Source organism: Marmota monax, unplaced genomic scaffold, assembly GCF_021218885.2.
Source record: "Marmota monax isolate L192 unplaced genomic scaffold, Marmota_monax_Labrador192_F-V1.1 WCK01_AAM20220418_F8-fsc00497, whole genome shotgun sequence".
In the NCBI taxonomy this organism is placed as follows: domain Eukaryota; kingdom Metazoa; phylum Chordata; class Mammalia; order Rodentia; family Sciuridae; genus Marmota; species Marmota monax.
The window spans coordinates 116,722-135,340 of record NW_026694563.1 but is presented as its reverse complement, the minus strand read 5'-3'; the positions used below and the strand labels follow the sequence as shown (position 1 = coordinate 135,340).

The 18,619-nt window shown below is 46.2% G+C and overlaps 1 pseudogene; it reads right to left on the bottom strand.

Annotated features, from left to right (window-relative positions):
• Positions 1 to 18,619, bottom strand: part of LOC124076906 (E3 ubiquitin-protein ligase RNF213-like) — a 94,930-nt pseudogene that overhangs the window by 38,659 nt on the left and 37,652 nt on the right.

Genomic DNA, 18,619 nt, shown 5'->3' with positions numbered 1-18,619 from the left:
CCCTCAGTAGTTCCCAAGTCTCTGCCATGGACCACATCCCATGGTGCAAACCCAGATGTTCCTAGGCATGTAGGACCTCAGCTCTCCAGACCCCTTCTATTTTTTTTTTGTACCAGAAATTAGATGTAGGGGTGTTTAACCACTGAACAACAACCCCAGCCCTTTTTTAAAATTTATTTATTTTTTAGTTGTTAATGGACCTTTATTTTTTATTTATTTTTATGTGGTGCTGAGGGTCGAACCCAGTGTCTCACATATGCTAGCATTCTACCACTGTGCTACAAGCCAACCCCTTTAGCCCTTTTAATGTTCATTTTGAGACATAGTCTCACTAAGTTACTTAGGGCCTCCATAAGTTGCTGAGGCTGGCTGGCTTTGAACTTCCCATCCTCCTGCCTCAGCCTCCCAAGCCACTGGGATTATAGGCATGTGCTATTGCACTCAGTTCCAGACCCCTTCTCTGGGCCTATCCTTATGAACAGGCTTCAGGTTCCCACATCCAACCATAGAGCAGACATCCAAACCTATCCCAAACGGATGTCACCACCACTAGCTGCCAAATCCACTGCTGTTCCTGGATTCTCCATGGTGATTGCACAAAGCTTCAGTGAGCTCAGGAAGGCTGTCTTCCATCTCCTTCCTCCCCTTACTGCCTGCTAACTGTCTGCAGTTTGCACCATGCCAGCAGCCTCCTGACAGCTCTATCCTCTCAATGTCAGTCTCTTGCTCCACTGTATTCCCATCACCGGGGCAGTGGGGTATGTCCACATACACATTGCTCCATAGCTCCTCTCTGTGCAGGCAAGACAAAGCTCAAGGCTGCTGACAAGGCCCTCCACATGTCTCTCCACCTGTTCCATCCCTGTGAGACCCAGCACTCAAAGCTTGAACTTTACGGTCTGTCAGTGGTCTCCTCCAGGTCTCTTGCACAGATGCAGATTCAGACTCAACACCTGTGTCCCACAGAGGCCTTTGCCTCTGACACTGGCCCAGCCAGCCCTCTCTTTCAGTGCAAAAAGCCTCTCTTAAGGAGAACCACCTAAGATCCATGTCCCTACCTGGAGTGCAGCTTTCACCTATGACACACACTAAGGGCACCTGCATGGGAGACATTCTCATCCATTACTCTTACTCTGTCAAAGGATGGGAAGCAGGCCAATTCACTTACATCCCAGGTGGACCCAGCACTCTGGGAACTGAACGTTGTGCCCAATGCTGCTCTCAGAGCAGAGCTCTACTCACAGTCAAAAAGAGGCTTAACTCAACTTATCCTCCTTGTGCCTGTATGAAACACACCCATTTCCTAGACTGCACACTATCTTGAAGAGAGTCAAAACCTCTGGGCCCCAGGGACCAGGGCTCTTGGGTGAAAGAGGAAAGGGAAAGGCTGTGGGGCAGTCACCTCTGTGAAGATAGCATGGCACACAGAGTCCCCATTGCGAAGTTGGGCCTGGAGGAAATCTGCAAAGGAGTGATGCTGCTGCTTGTACCAGTATTCCTGCGACAGCACCTGCGCAGCAAATGAGCCCAGTGCAGAGTTGCTCAGCCGCACCACAGCATCTGGTGTGGCACAGTCCAGCAGGATCAGCTTGGCTTCCTCAGACACCCTGTGGTATAGCTCCTCTGTCAGGTCCCCGGGGCCCTGCCTCTCCACAGCCTGCAGCACCACGGAGGCACAGGCATCGGAGTGGTAGCCTATGAAGACATCAGCAGGGCTGTACTTGTGCCCAGCCAGGAACTGATGGGCCTTCACGTCAGCGAAGTCCTCTGCCCACTGCGTGAGCTCCTGCACGATGCTCTTCTGCCAACCCTGTAGCACCGAGCTGATGTCCAGGTAGTGCTTCTCCAGCCGGTTAATGAGGGGCACAGGGAACTGCTCATACACCACATTTTTCTCCTCGATGACAATCAGGCGGAAGTCAGGGTGGACCCGACACTTGACACGATGGGTGCCGAGCCCGAGGTCCACGTACTTCTGGCCCCTGAGGTAGACATAGTATTATTGGTTGAGCGCATCGTACAGGCTCTCATAGAGGTGCTGCAGGTTCAGCAGCACCACCATCTTGCCGGTCTCCATGCAGATCTTCACCGGGTTGATGTTTCTGCAGATCTGGGTGTACTCCTGGTCCCGGGGAAAACTGGAACCAAAGATGATCTCGGGCTGCTGGTCCTCACTGAAGAATGACTGCTGCAGGATCTGCAGGGCCATGTAGTTTTTGGTCAGTATGAGCAAGTAGCGGGATTCAGCTTCTTCCAGTTCCCCCACTGCTGGGAGTATGTTCTGCATACTCCCACAAATGTTCTGCTTGATGAGCTCCAGGGTACTGACCTCTTCCATGTACCCGGCCTCAGGTAAACTGGCCATGAAGATGTCCAAAGCTGGCATGTCATCTTTGCCACTGAAGTTCCGAAGGACTGCCTGTGCAATATCCTGTGGAGAAGGCTTCTTGTTAGATGCTCTGGTGGTGGCAAAGACCATCTTGATGAGGCTATAGTAGTCGCGAAGCCCGAAGAATTCCTTGTTCTGCCTGCTGCACACTGTTTCATAGGCCTTGGCAAAAGGAGCGAAGTACCCTCGGACCCTGTCCTGCACCAGGCTGTCTGAAGAACAGATCCCTCTGGCACTCTCTATGAGCTCCTTCTCACTGGGGCTGCCGCGGGACACAAAGATGCCCCGGTTCATCTTGGCAGGGTCGAGGGCCCAGTTGGAAATACCTATGAAGCCGACTTTTTGGTGGGGGGCAGGATCACCTTCAATGCACCCGTCTTCCAGCAGTGGGTGCAGAGCCTTCAGGGGCATTTTGGGGGAATCTTCTGCCAAGCCGACCTCATCCAACACCACCACAGACACGTACTGCTGCAGGTCCTTCCCCTGCTGGAAGCGAGCGCACTGCTTAAAGGTGTTTATGATGCCCTGTGGGGTGCAGTGGGGGCTACACTGGAATGACACCAGGTGGACTTGCTTCAGGCTGCGGAAGAGATCGGAGTGTGCGGCCTGGCCTTGCATGGCATCTGCCACGATGGTCTTGGCAAGAGATTTGGAGCTGCCAGGCTTTCCCACCAGGAAGAGGGGTATCTTTAGCTCAGTGCAGATGATCATCATGAAGACATTCTCCTTCAAAGCCAAGTTCCTGGCTATGGTTTTCCTCAGAGGCACCCCACTCAGGAAAAGATCCTGTGCGTGTGTGATCTCGTCCAGGATGACTCTGCTGTCGTCATATGGTTCTGGAAAATACCTGCAAATGTCTCTGCGGTAGGACTCCTTCTCCTTCAGGGAGGCATGGTAACAGACCCCCACAGCCATCACCAGGGACCAGAGGACAGGGTCTCTCCTGAAGTTATTTTTGCTGACACTGGTCTCGCAGAGAAAGGTGTTCAGCTTCACCAAGAGCATCTCACTGCGGCCATGAAACCATGTGAACACCTTCACACAGTGCTCCACATCCCGGAGGCTGACGAAACTGCACTCACTTTTAGTGTTCCTCATGAACCTCTGAGAGGCAGAGAGCACTTCTGTGATCACATGAGTCTTGTCTTCACTGATCCTGACATGGTCCACCAGTCTCTGCACAATCTGCTGGATGTAGAGCTTTTCAGCAGTGTCATTCAGTTGCCCAAAGTCCCACACTAGAGGAATCAGGCTCGGGGGCAGGGCGTGGACACGGTACACCAGCTGCCTGAGGGGAATGGAGCCCAGCCTGTCTGCTGTCTCCTCTGCACTGACCCTGTACCCCAAACCAGCTGACTCCAAACGGCAGATGGTCTCCTGAGAGTGCTTCCTGTAAGGGTTGCAGGCAGCTATGATGTGCAAGCCTGAGTCCTCCTCCAGGGGCTGGCCATCCACAGTCTGGTCACACAAGACTTCCTTAATACAGCTTATGGCTTCTGTTGTGTTGGCTTCATCAAAGAACAAGATGGTGTCCAACTGGTGTGAGTCCTTATTGGATAAGGCAGTTTTCTCAGCCTCTAAGACTTTGGAGTGAATCACGGCTGTGGTTGTTCCTCCATGAACCTTGACCAACTTCATGGTCTCAGCCTGGGCACCACAACGCTGCAGATCACTAAGGAATTTAATGAGCCTGGTTTTCCCACAGCCTGTTTCTCCCATGATGATAACTGGGATCCCACACCTGAACCGCATTTCAATGGCCAGAATCTTGAGCATGTTGTCCATTGTAAGCTCATATGTTTCATCAGGGTCAAAGGCCTGAGGAATTCCTAGTGGCCGGCAGAGTCTCAAGAGTTTCTCATGTCTGGGCAGGTTATCAAAGTCAACATTGAAGGGCACGCCTTGAAGCAACAGCCCCCTGTACAGTTCTTCTGTCATGACATCTTTCCTGATTATCTCCCCATTGAGATGGTTGATGGCATCAACACTGCCATTCTCATTGGGCTGGAGATGGAAGCCTATGAATGTCATGGTCTCACGGTCACCACTGAAGAACACATATGGGTGAGGCTCTGACTCCCACCTCCTCCGGAGAGTGAAGGGGGAGAGCTCTGCCTCATCAACCCCATCCATGGTGACTATGTGCTTCCCTTGGCTTTGGTCAGAGGTATGAAGTGTTGGTGTGGCAAAGTCTCTTGCCATGACAATCATGAAGGTGACCACGAAGTTCTTGAAGCCCTGTAGTGTATCTCCAGTAAAGTCTGGATTGCAGAACACAGAGGCCTCACAGTCCTTGAGCTGAGAGTTGAGGAACCGAGCAAAGTTCTGGAGCTCAGACCAGGAGGGGTTGATGACCCCACAATATATGAGGAGGTGCTGGATGCACTCCTCTGGGGTACCTTCAACAGAGCCTGCTTGGTATTGAAATGTGTCTAGGTTTTGTTTTTTATGGAATCTTTTTAAATATTGGTAAGGTCTTTGGAAAGTAGCACTGCAGAACTCTCTCTCATCCATTCCAGGCTCTATGAAGCTCCTCTAAGGGCTCAGCTCCATGGCTATCACTTCTTTGGGAGGTCTGCAGGTGACTCTGGGGAAGATGTCAAGAAAACTAAACTGGGGGGCATGTGGATTCTGCAAAGAAGAGACATAAATAGAAGTTAGAATTTGATTTCCTGAAAGATGCCCATATGTGTTAACCCTCCACGTGGTCTCCTGTGGATAGACCTTTATGAAAACAATCACTTGAATGCATGTGGCTTTCTGCAGCCTCTTGTTCACAGAGGCTGGCATCTGCATGTTAGAGCATTACAGAAGCTCAACTATGGCATCGGCATTATGAACCAGAAAGCTATATCCAATCCTGTGACTTGATCTCTTCACCAAGCATGAACACATGTGTAACAATAGAACTCCCACCAGCTAATAGGTTTCCACGAATGAAGTCTCACTGTCTTCTTCACTGGCAGTAAGGGAGACAGTGGCCATCAACAGAGGAATCCTCCACACTCAGCACCCCTGGAATTCAACCCCAGACATAGGAACCAATCTGACATATCCAGATGAATCCAAGATGCTACCAATCAACATGAGAGTATTCTCATTCTAGACATCATTAAGATCTAAGTCCAAGCATGCATTTCCCCTAACATGTACTCACAGCTACCCTAGGTGAAAGTGAAACAACCAAGATGTGTCAACCCAGGCTTCAAGCCACAGAATCAAAGGTGTGCCATGACCACCTGAAAATGCCCTGTGTACTTACCAGCTTTGTAGACCTCTTTGGCTGTACTGAATTTCCTTCTGTAATTTCAATGATATATAAATGGCATGGGTTCCGAAGCCACATTTTCCCGCTTATATCCATTAGGTATTGTAAAATGAGGATCTTGAAAAGAAAGACCCAAGTTCCAGTCTGTACCTAAAGACAGAGAAGCATGGGTTTGAAAATACACAATTGCCAACCATTCCTCCCAACCCCCAGGACCCTCCTGACTTCTTCCTTGGGAGAAGAGTACTGACTACAGGCAAGTATAGAAGGAAGGGACTCTTCATTCAAGGAGAAGCAGATGGGGCCCTGGGAATGTGAGCCTTCTGATGTGGCTATTCAGTTGCCATGTGGGCACTTACCGAAGCAGTCACATCAAAGTGGAATATCATGGGCGTTTTCCAATACTGAACATCCCAGAAAGACAGGAGGTTGCCCAGGACCTGGCCCTCATCCACCTGAGCGTCAGTCAACCGAACAATCTTTAAAGGCACCTCTTCACTGTTTAACTTCTTTTTCAATTTTTCATGCAATCTCTTCACATAGAGAGATTTTCCTATAATGTTAAAACAAGGAAATTAGATCCTAAGCCTATGGATCAAGAGGAACAGATTCCAGAGAGATTAGAAATTACTTCTCAGCCAGGAGCAGTGGCACATGCCTATAATCCCAGGAGCTTGGAAGGCCAAGATAGGATGATTGTAAGTTCAAGGCCAGCCTCAGTAACCTAGTAAGGCCCCAAACAACTTAGTGAGACCATATCTCAAAATAAAAAATGAAAAAGGCTGGGGTAGGGCACCCTTGCAGTAAATCCCCAGCTAAAAAAAAATTTAAAAGTTACTTCTCTGTATAAAATTCAAAACTGATGCAACAGAACATCATATTAGAGCACAGCTCCAACATGAAGCCAGAGTCCAGAGCTGTCACCCACCCAGCATCCTCGAATTCCCCATGATGACAATGGTGGAAGTGTAATAAAGTAAAAGCAGAGGCATGTCCCCCAGTGGGGGAGAGAACAGGTTGTATCTGGACAGGGCACAGTGATGCTCACAGGTTGAAGTCAACAGAATGGAAGTCACCACCTCTTTCCAAGGAAACATGACAGTGACTAAAGGGAAGGTGCAAAGGCACTCTTCTCCTGGAGCCAGAGCAGCTGTGCCTCTTCTGCTCACACCAACACAACCCAGAATAGGTCAAAGGAGGTTATGCAGGAAAAAAGTGACCTGCAGAGAAGTCCATGCCAGGAGAGGATCAGGGCTTCCAGGAACTGCAACCTGGGTGGAAAGGGGGCTCCTTCTAGGTGAAGCATTGACCGCAGGGAGTCAGACCCTCCTGGGACTCACTTTCCCACCTGCAGAGGGTTGTCAGCTGAGGTGCCCTCTGCTACAGAGAAAGGGGACAGTAGGAAGCCCTCAGAGACTGCCTGCCCATCCCAGCACTCTCATTACCAACTCCTGCTCTCTCTGAGGCCACGATCCCCACACACATCCGGTCTCTGAACACAGCTGCCGCTGACAAGGTCTGTGCCGGGACCTGGTAGTGATGTGCCAGGTAGGCCTGGATGGCATGGAGGGGCGCCTGGGGGATGACGTGGACTTTGTGCTGGCTGAAGGCTGAGGGCAGGTAGCAGCATTCCCGTGCTGCATCACAGACCAGTACTAGCTGGTAGTCCTCCCGGGGACACTGTGTGCACAGGCTGTGGAAGAGGGCCTCTGCCTGGCAGGCCACCTCATAGCTCAGCTGGTCCGCAAACAGCAGGCTGTAGACCTTGTGCCCCTGGGAAACCGGGGCCAGGCAGCGGTGCAAGAGCAGGGCTACCTCCTCAACCGTGGTCCCTAGGGTACAGAATAGCACCTCATCGAAGGTGGGCAGGGGCTGGCCTGGGGCCTGCATGTAGATAGCCAGGGCAGCCAACAGCACCTCGGAGTGGCCACACAAGACCAGGTTGGGCTGGCCAGCCTGCAGGCCCACAGGAAGAGACTGCTCCACAGGAGGCCTGCCCATCCTGGCCAGGCGAGCCAGACAATGGCCCAAGGCCTCCAGGTCCAGGCAGCCAGGCAGAAAGACATTCATGCACTCCAGGGACTGTTTCATGATGACCCTCAGCTTGGTCACCAGGCTGATCTTAGAGGATTGCAATGGTGGTAATTCTTCCATCACTGTCCTCACACAGTGTCTGGTGCCCTCATTGAACCCCTCGGTGGCCCTTAAGATGTCAGCTGGGGTGCAATTGTCTTTGATGAAGGACAGCATCATGAGGGCAGCTTCGCTGGGACTCTGCTTCCTGAGCTCTGTGCTCAGATGGATCAGCTGCTCAGCCGTGTAGAAGTTGAGGTAGAAGTGCTCTCTGCGCTTCCTGCTCACGAACTCCTTCCAGTCATCCAAGAAGTGCTCCATCTGCCTGCAGAGGGCTTCCAGGAGCTGGGTGACATCCCCACTCTCTGTCAGCTGGCTTACCAACTCCAAGTGGAAGTCCATGCAGATGGAGACGCCATTCCTGGGGCAGCAGTAGACCTCGGCAGTCCAGGTCCGGAACAGCATGTTTCCCGCAGAGTACAGGTTCAGGAAGGCTTGCACGAGCCGCTGCACATGGCAGAATAACTGGGGGAAACAGGGGCATAAGGCAGATGTCACGGTGAACTACTGGAGGGGGACGTGCCAATCTAGACACGCACAGGTTCTAATTGAAGGGGCTTGGGTTCACTCCTCTCTCAGGGTCACTGGGAAACACAATCAGCCTAAGGAGTGGGTTCCCATCTTTGGGAAGTGATCAAGTGGCAGATAAGAATGTCGACTGTGGGTTGGGCTGTGCTCAGTGGTAGAGCACTTGCCTAGTATGTGCCAGGCCCTGGCCCTGTATCCAGCACTGGGGAAAAAAAAATGTCAATTGTGAAGTACAAATAAACTGTAAGAAAAGAAACTTTACATGAGAGAGAGACTATTATATAAATCAATAACCTGTGTCAACAATTACTTCAGATTTTTTTCAGTACTGGGGATTGAATCCAGGGTAGTCTACCACTGAGCTATGTCCCTAGCCCTTTTTATTTTGAGACAAGACCTCACTAAGCTGCTGAGACTGGCCTTTAACTTGCAATCCTCCTGTGTCAACCTCCTGAGTCACTGGTGTTACAAGCACGTGCCACTACACCTGGCTTGATTACTTTTTTTTTTTTTAATATTTATTTTTTAGGTGTAGATGGACACAACACAATGCCTTTATTTTTATGTGGTGTTGAGAATCGCACCAGGGTTCCGCCCATGCTAGGCCAACGCTCTACCGCTGAGCCACAATCCCAGCCCTGCTTACTTTAGTTTTGATGAAGAGTGCCCATTAGAATCTTGAGATTTTTGATTTTGCCAATTTACAAAGTAAATGAAGCCATTCATACTTCTTCCTAAGAACTATCTACCTGGTCACCTCCTGTTAAATGCAGTGGATTAACCACCAGTGGTGACAGATCCCTCTGATGCTCTTTTGGAGGAGCTGATGGCCCCAGGGCCTGTCCCACCTCAGATGTGACTCCACGCAAGGTGCATCCTGCAGACCCACAAGCTCCACTCTCTGGAGCCACTCTGTCCACCAGAGGCCAACCCCTGCCTATTTCCGTTTGCATACCCAGCCTGAGGCAACAGGGAACCTGCTCACCTCAGAAAACCTCTCCACTTCCATACTCTTGTGGTCTTTCTTGCCAGACATCAGCATCAGCTTGTTTAAAAGATCCTTCAGCTCTTCCAAAGTGTAGGAGCGATCTGGCTCTAGGCCACTGTGACCCCCAGGGAGGATCAGGTGCAAGATGGCATCTGGGGAGATCTGGGAGGCACAACATGTTTAGAGGTCATTTTCTGGTGGCTGAAACCCTGACTCTGCAGCAGGCCAATGCATGCCACCAACACTGCATCTGGAATCTGGGAGGGCTCACCGTCTGGTCACCTGTGGGTGCCCTGATCTCATAGATGCCTCTGCTGTTGATTGCTGTGGCTAGGGACAGGGACGAGAGCTCAATGGATCCGTGGCTTTCCTTCACTGTCTTCAGCCACTCCAAGTTCCTGGCAGAATCTCGCTGTTGGGACAAAAGCAGAGAACATGCGCCAGGGTTCGAATGACTATCTTCCTGGATGTCCTCCTCCTGCCTCTGCCCTTGCTGGGCAAACTCCAGCCACTCTCCTCCAGGGCTCTGGGTGTAGCTGCTCACCCAATGCCTAAGGCTGTCTCAGGTGCCTCTGCCTGATCCCTCAGGACCCTGCTTGGTCCCCAAGGACCCTGGCCACTCAGTGTAGCTGCACTGGTGCCTGGTTCCTAGCTGACACATGGAGTGCACGTGGCCTGCACTTATGGATGATTGGGTGGATGGCCACAGGACATGCAGCCAGGTGGGAGGCCACCATCCTGCTGTGTTCTCAGAACAAAGGCCCTCTGAGGAGAGATGCCTGACTGAACAGGAGCCCTAAGTTCTTAATGTCCTGCCATGGTCCCTGAGCATGACTTGAACAACTTAAGAAAATTTTAAGAGAATGTGAGCTTCTAGCAGGAAAACGGTCTATCTCCCCACCTTCCAATCACATGCAGGACCAGCTGTCCTGAGGAGGGTGCAGGCCTCTGGACATCTCTGCTTATTGGGTGAATTATGTAGTGCTGGTTAACTAAGACTCTGGTATAGGCAATTTACTTAAATGTTTATTTTTTTCTGATAAAAAATTAATCAATATCAATTGTGAAAAATACCCAAAAGTAATAAAATAAAGGACAATTACTATCATTCAGAGAAAACCACTGTACACCCTCTTTTACACTTCCTATTGTGCTCTTTCCACTCCTGTCTTGTAGGGTGGAGAGTACTCTTGACATGCAATTCCATAGCTCTCTCCAAACCCAAGACAAAAAAAGCATTTCCATTTATGGAGAAAACCTTGTTTTCAACATCAGTTTAAATGGCTGCCCATGTGCCCTCAAAACAGAGCAGTTCCCTCGGGCTGCAAGATCACCATGCCTTGGAACCGGGAACAAGACTCACCAACTTACTGGGCAGGTGAGGGTCATTTTGCAGAGCCTTCCAGAGTTCTTTCAGCAGTTCCATGAACTCGCTGAAGCCTGCCTTCTTGTCCAGCTTATACAGCAGGGACGCATAGCCCTGCACAGCATCATGGAAGCAGGCCACCCGGTCCACGTCAATGTCATTTTCTCCAGCCAAGATGGAGGCGAGGTCCACAAATACCTGGAGCTCGGTGATGCCTGAGACAGAAAGGGGGCTAGCACAGAACAACTCCACGATGCTGCACAACTCATACCTGGGGCATGATCCTTAGTGAGGCCATCAATAGACACTAAGTAAACATCTAGGGCCTGCTCCACTTCCTGCCTTCAGTTAGGACTCCAGGATACCTTTTCTTTTGCAGGATATGATGACACCACTGACCAACATCTAACCTTTACCAAACAATTCCCAGGCACTGTACCAGGCTTGTGTTTACCTTATTTCCTTTAATCCACAAACATCATCACTTAAACAAAAACAGGTTCAGTTGGTAAAAAATATGTAGATGACTAATTATTTTAAAAAATTGAGATAATTCTCGAGTTAATTACCAATCAAAGATTGTACATCAAAGCAGACTCAGGAGTACAAGCAGCACAGTTCTGGATGCTATCAGGAGGTGTCCTGCCAGGCCTCTGTGGTGCACCAGTGCTGCTCCTGCTCCATCTACTTGGCCTTTCTTACCTCCCCTCCCCCACCCTCTATCTAATCTACACAACCACATAGGCTGCCCAGCCCTAGACTGGGAGAGAAATGCACAGCTTCTGCAAGCTTGCTGCAGCAACATCCACTTATGTGCAAGAGCTTGCCTAGTCCTCTAGCAGAATGAGTTGGAAGGCACAAAAGGAGTCAAGATACTGAAGAAAATGACACCAGCATCCAAAGATGGAGAGAGCAGAAAAGAAAACAGTTTTAACCAGAACTCTGAAAAGCTGCCCTGATGCAAACTCCTGGAAGCAGACGCTGCCCCCCACCTAACACACGCAAGTGATTGAGGCAGGATGTCCTCAAGTTCAGGAACAAAACTTGGCAAACACTTGAAACTGAGCTACCCCGCATACCTCCCAGAGCCTCGTGCAGCCAGCTGACCAGCTCCTTCTGCAGGGCCAGCTCTTCTAGACACTGGCAGTGGGGCTCACTGATGTCCTGTAGCAGCTTCTTGGCCTGGATGAGCTGTGGGCTGATCTGGTCCAGTCTCTCATGACGGGTGGCCTCGAAGTCATCAGTCTGAAAGATGAAGCTCTGCTGAGGGCTATACCAGAGACCACCCATGCCTGCCTTCCCACATGCCTGGACAAGAAGACACTAAAGCAACAGTGTGACACACTCTTGCACCAAAAATAGTATGACCTCCATGGCCCTCTTTGCTACACTGCAGAAGCTACTGTCCACAGTTACCCAGTGCCATGAGGACACCTTCAAGGACTTTGAAACCTGTTCTGCACAGCAGCCCTGCCAGTTCTGGGCTTCTCTGTTTGTGAGAGTAACAGATGTGCTAAAAGTTTCAAGATTAGGTATAGACAATTCCACACTCTGCTAAATTTTAAGCACTATCATGCCTGTCTCTATTGAAACATAGGCCACACACACTTTAAAAATGTGAGGCTAAAAATAGGAAGGAGAAACTCAGGCCTGACCTATGACAGGAGTAATGTATCATTTGGTACTTCCTGCTGGAACTAGGAAAGGTACCCGGACAATTGACAAAATATTTCCTTTTGTGCTTTTATAACCTAATGAAATAAGATTCCTCTGGAAAGAGTATGGTTTCTCTATCCTGAATTTTTGGTTCTCAGATCGACCCAAGAAAACTCACTAGCTAAGGAACAGTCACACTATCTCAAGCAAAGGTAAAAATGCAGGCCATGGAATGTTCCAGCCTCAGTGCAGCCCAGACAGAGCCTTTCAGGGGGGCTGCCACACTGCCCGTCCCAGAATCCCTGGGGCTTCCAAGGAGTCTGAGGTAGGCCCCCACCTCACAGGAGTCCCCAGAAAATAACTTACAAAGTTTATTAAAGTGTAAAGAACACTGAAGTCACCAGTCAATCCAAAATCCTTTTGACCTTGCAGATGACTTTGGCTGAGCTGATTGCCTGGTGCAGGCTATGGTACTCCTTGATCTGCTCAACACGCTCTGAGATCCAGCCCCTCTGGGCCTGAGGATGTACTTCACACATGATCTGGAGGTCCAAAGTCAGGTCATTGTATTTATCTACAAAGTCTTTGAAGATGACATCAATTTCTGCAAAGGTGACATCTCCTGACTTCAGATCCTGATATAGTTTCATGAACCTTTGGTAACAAGGCAAATATAAGTACTCATAGGCCTCTGTAAGTGCAAGGGGTCGACTTTCATATTCCCCTTTGGGATCTTTCAATGACTCTGCGGCTTCTTCCCAGAAGATCTGGAAGATGTGGCTGTCTGTCAGTGAGTCTATCCTTTCAGCCATTTCCTGGACCTTGGGGCCTAGGTTGTAGTGTGTCATCTGCTTACAGGCCGAGGACAATGGCTGGTTCAAACTCATGATTTCATTCAGTCTTTTGCAATTCAGGTCTTCCATGTGTCTTGCTTCAATCTCTCCAAAATCCACTTTGGAAACCACAAGGAAACATGGAAGTTAAACTGCTAGTCATGGTAGCATCTTATTTTACTTTCTCAGTATTTCTAATCACTGCCTTAAGAAAACTAAGTGAACACCATTGCTGGGATTTTTGTCACAGGAAGAATTCATCCTTCCTCCCCTCCACCCTGCTGTAGCCCATTCATCAGTTTTTAATTTAATAACAGATTGTAAGCTCTTGTGTGGAAAGGACAATTGGAAACACATATCCATCTCCTTTCCTCCCAAATCTGTCTCCAGTGACAGATTAGAAATTGCTTTTTTCAAAGATCATAACCAGCAGGAATGAGGAGAGTAGAAAAGGAGCCCAATAGCAACATACACTGGGAAGTAGAAAGATGACCACACCAAATGATACTCCTGGGGCCTGAAAACACAGACCCTGAGGCCACAGTAGACATGAGCTCAGCCAGGCCAAGCACAAGCTCCTGGTAGGCAAGGACACTAGTTTCTAAGGTCACCCTAGACTGGAGGAGGCAGAGAGGGAACAGGAAGTGAGTTCAAAGTCTGTTTAAGAAGCAGTTGGTAAGAGTCCATCCCCACCATGGAGGCTGCCCTCTGCCTGGCGAGGGACAGGAAGGACCACCTGCAGGGCTCTCAGGCCTGGAGGCCACTTCTACACATATACCTGTCTTGGGAAGTTACAAAGGACAGGGAGTATTCAATTTAAGAACCAAGAGGACCACATAGCCACCAGGGCAGGAGAACTGGAGTAGAGGAGCTCACCCTCCTACATTCCCTCTTGGATCCAGAAACATGGCAGCAGGCAGGGGACTGCAAAAGTGACCAGCCCACAAGAGAAACCCTCAAGGACCAAGTCAATTCAAGGGCAGCCACAGAGCCTCAGGGGCCATGGCCCAGAAGCCCTTAGCCTGTCAATCCACTTGTGGTGACTGTCTTTATAGACACAGACAAACAAAAATCTCCAACCAGAATAGAAAAAGCTTTAATATGGGGAACATACCAAAAACCCAATAGGGCTGATATAGCTCAGTGGTAGAATGCTTGCCTAGCGTTCTAGCATGTGTGAGGCATGGGGTTTGATGCTCAGTGACACATTAAAAAAAAAAAGAAAAGGCTAGGTTTGTTTCATCCTCAGCATGCAATAAAGAAAAGAAAGGGGGAAAAGCCAACAGAGAGAAGCAAATTGGATGAAGTGGAAAACTATGCAAGGAAAAGAAAAATCTTTAAAAATACCAATAATCTCCAAAAGATAAGATACTTCAACCATGATCCACGACAACAGCATAGTATATAAATGGATCTTTAAAGAAAAAAGGGAGGGGCTGCAGTTGTGGCTCAGTGGTAGAAAGCTCACCTAGCGCGTGAGGCACTTGATTTGAACCTCAGCAATACATAAAGATAAATAAATAAAGGTATTGTGTTCATTTACAACTAAAAAAAAATTAGAAAAAAAAAGTGCTGGTATGGTGGCATATGCCTGTAATTCCAGCAGCTTGAGAGGCTGACGCAGGAGGATCGTGAGTTCAAACCCAGCTTCAACAAAAGTGAGATTCGAAGCAAGTCAGTGAGACTCTGTCTTTGAATAAAATACAAGGAGCAGATGACAGTGACCTCAGCCTTTCTGCCACACAGAAGGAAGTGGAGCAGACAACAGCGACCCCATCCCACTCTATGGTAGGAGGAGAGCGACCATGCTATGGCCCCATCTACTCATGCATGCAGTGGCTTTTCCCCTGGCTTCCATTTAGTGACAACAGGCAGGACCAACAAGACAATATTTCAGGTTCCTGCAGGCAAGGAATTGGTAATCATTACAAGATTATAAGTTAGAAACTATAATACCTCGAATCCACAATGCTAGAGAGGAAGACACATGGACGACATGAAGAAACAAGGGAAGAAAGTGCTTGAAACACACCAAGCTGATACAATAATAGATTCCATTGACATTCCATTCCAAATGTACATAATTAAAATGATCTGCAGAGCAAAGAATGAATTAAAAGAGCAAATACAAGCAACAATTGACTGCTCCACCAAAGAGATTGAGAGGAAATACAGGTAACAAAAGGTTACTTCAAGAAAATCAGAGACTGTGAAAAAAAAAAAAAAAAGGAAATCCTTGAAATGAAGGAAACAATAAACCAAATAAAAAATTTAATAGAAAGTACCAGTAGACTAAATCACTTGGAAGACAGAACCTTAGGCAATGAAGACAAAATATATAGTCTTGAAAATAAAGTTGACCATATAGTGAAGATGGTGAGAAACTGTAAAGAGAACCTTCAAGAATTATGGGAAAACATGAAAAGACCAAATATAAGAATTACTGGGATAGGGGAAGGCACTGAGATACAAACCAAAGGAATGCATAATCTCTTCAATGAAGTAATAACAGGAAATCTCCCAAGCATGAAGAATGAATTGGAAAAATCAAAAACAAGAGGCTTACAGGACAGCAAATATACAAAATTACAACAGACCCACACCAAGGCACATTATAATGAAAATGCCTAGCATATAGAAAAAGGATAGAATTTTAAAAGCCGCAAGATTAAAGTTTTAGATTACATATAGGGGGAAAACAATTCGGATCTCAGTAGATATCTCAGCCGAGACCTTCAAAGCTAGGAGATCCTGGAACAACATATATCAAGCTCTGAAAGAAAATGGATGCCAACCAAGAATCTTCTACCCAGAAAAATTAAGCTTCAGATTTGATGATGGAATAAAAATCTTCCATGATAAAAATTAAAAGAATTTACAATGAGAAAGCCTGCACTATAGAATATTCTTGACAAAATGTTCCATGAGGAAGAAATGAAAAATAACAATAAAAATCAGTAAAAGGAGGAACTACACTAAAGGAAAATCCAATCAAAGGAGAAACCAAGTCAACTTAAAAACCAAAAATAAACCAAAATGACCAGGAATACAAACCATATCTCAATAATAATCCTGAATGTGAATGGTCTAAACTCATCAATCAAAAGACATAGATTTACAGATTGGATTAAATAAAATCCAAAAACATGCTGCTTTCAAGAGACTCATCTCATAGGAAAAGACATTCACAGGTGAAAGGTGAAAGGATGGGGAAAAAAACATACCACTCACATAGGCCATGTAAACAAGCAGAGGTTTCCATTCTAATAACGGATAAAGTGGACATCAAACCAAAGGTTTGATGAAGAGGTGAAGAAGGACATTTGACACAGCTTAAGGGAACCATATATCAACAAAACATAACAATCATAAAAGTCTATACCCCAAACAATGGAAGTTCTATGTATATCAAACAAACCCTTCTCAATTTCAAGAAGAAATTGATCACAACACAATCATACTGGGTGACTTTAGCACACCTGTCTCACCTCTGGATAGATATTCCAAACAAAAACTAAACAAAGAAACTACAGAACTCAATAATACAATTAAATGATTTATATGTAACAGTTATATATAGAGTATTTTATCAATCATCGAGTAAATACATCTTCTTCTCAGAAGCACACGGATCCATCTCTAAAATAGACCATATATTAGGCCACAAAGCAACTCTCAGCAAATACAAAAAAAATAGAGATACTACTCTGTATTCTATCATATCATAAGGAAATGAAAGCAGAAATCAATAATAAAATAAAAAATAAAAGCTACTCCAACACTTGGAGACTAAATAATATGATATTAGAAGAGAAATGGGTAGCAGAAGACATCAAAGATCAGTTAAAAAAATTCTTAGAGGTAAATGAGAATATCAACACATCATATCAAAATCTCTGGGACACTATGAAGGCAGTGCTAAGAGGAAAGTTGATTGCAGTAAGCTCATTCATTAAAAGAATAAAAAGTCAACAAATAAATGACCTAACATTACATCTGAAAGCCCTAGAAAAAGAAGAACAAATCAACACCCAAAATAGTAGAAGACATGAAATAATTAAAATCAGAGCTGAAAACAATGAAATTAAAACAAAAGAGAGAATTCAAAAAGTTGACAAAATGAAATGTTGGTTCTTCTAAAATATAAATGAAATTAATAAACCCTTAGCCAGGCTAACAAAGAGAAAGAGAAAGAAAATTCAATTTACTAATATTCATGATGAAAAAGGAAATATCATGATGGAAATTATTGAAATACAGAAGATTATTAGAAACTATTTTGAAATTTGTACTCCAATAAAATAGAAGATCTTGATGACACCAAAAAATTTCTAGAAACATATGATCTATTCTATCTGAATCAGGAGGACATACGCAATTTAAATAGATCAATTTCAAGCAAGGAAATAGAAAACACCATCAAAAGCCTACCAATCAAGAAAAGCCCAGGACCAGATGAATTTTCAGTTGAGTTCTACAAGACCTTCTAAGAAGAACTAATACTAGTAATCCTCAAATTATTCCATGAAACAGAAAGGGAGGAAACCCTTCCAAACTCATTGTATGAGGCTAACATCACCCTAATACCAAAACCAGACAAAGACACATCAAGGAAAGAAAACTTCAGACCAATATCCCTGATGAACAGATACAAAAATTCTCAATAAAATCCTGGCCAATCTCATACAAAAAACATATTAAAAAGATAGTGCACCACGATCAAATGGGGTTCACTCCAGGGACGCAAGGTTGGTTCAACATATGGAATCAGTAAATGTAATACATCACATAAATAAACTTAAAGACAAGAATCAGATGATCATCTCAATAGATGCAGAAAAAGCATTTGACAAAATACAGCACACTTTCATGTTCAAAACACTAGAAAAACTGGGAATATTAGGATCGTACCTCAACATTGTAAAAGCTATCTATGTTAAGCCCAAGGCCAGTATCATTCTAAATGAAAATAAATAAATAAAAGCATTCCCTCTAAAAACTGGAACAAGACAGGGATGCCCTCTTTTACCACTTCTATTCAGCATAGTCCTTGAAATTCTAGCCAGAACAATCAGAAAAACAGAAGAAATTAAAGGGATATGCACAAGAAAAGAAAAACGCAAACCACCATTATTTGCTGACAACATGATTCTATATATAGAAGATCCAAAAAATTCCACCAGAAAACTTCTAGAACTAATAAATTAATTCAGCAAAGTAGCAGGATATAAAATCAATACCCATAAATTAAATGTATTTCTATACATAAGTGATTAATCCACTTAAAGAGAAATTACAAAAACTACCCCATTCAAAATAGCCTCAAAAAATACAAAATACTTGGGAATCAACCTAACAAAAGAGGTGAAAAACCTGAAAACTACAGAACACTAAAGAAGGAAATTGGAGAAGACCTTAGAAGATGGATAGATCTCCCATGCTCTTGGATAGGCAGAGT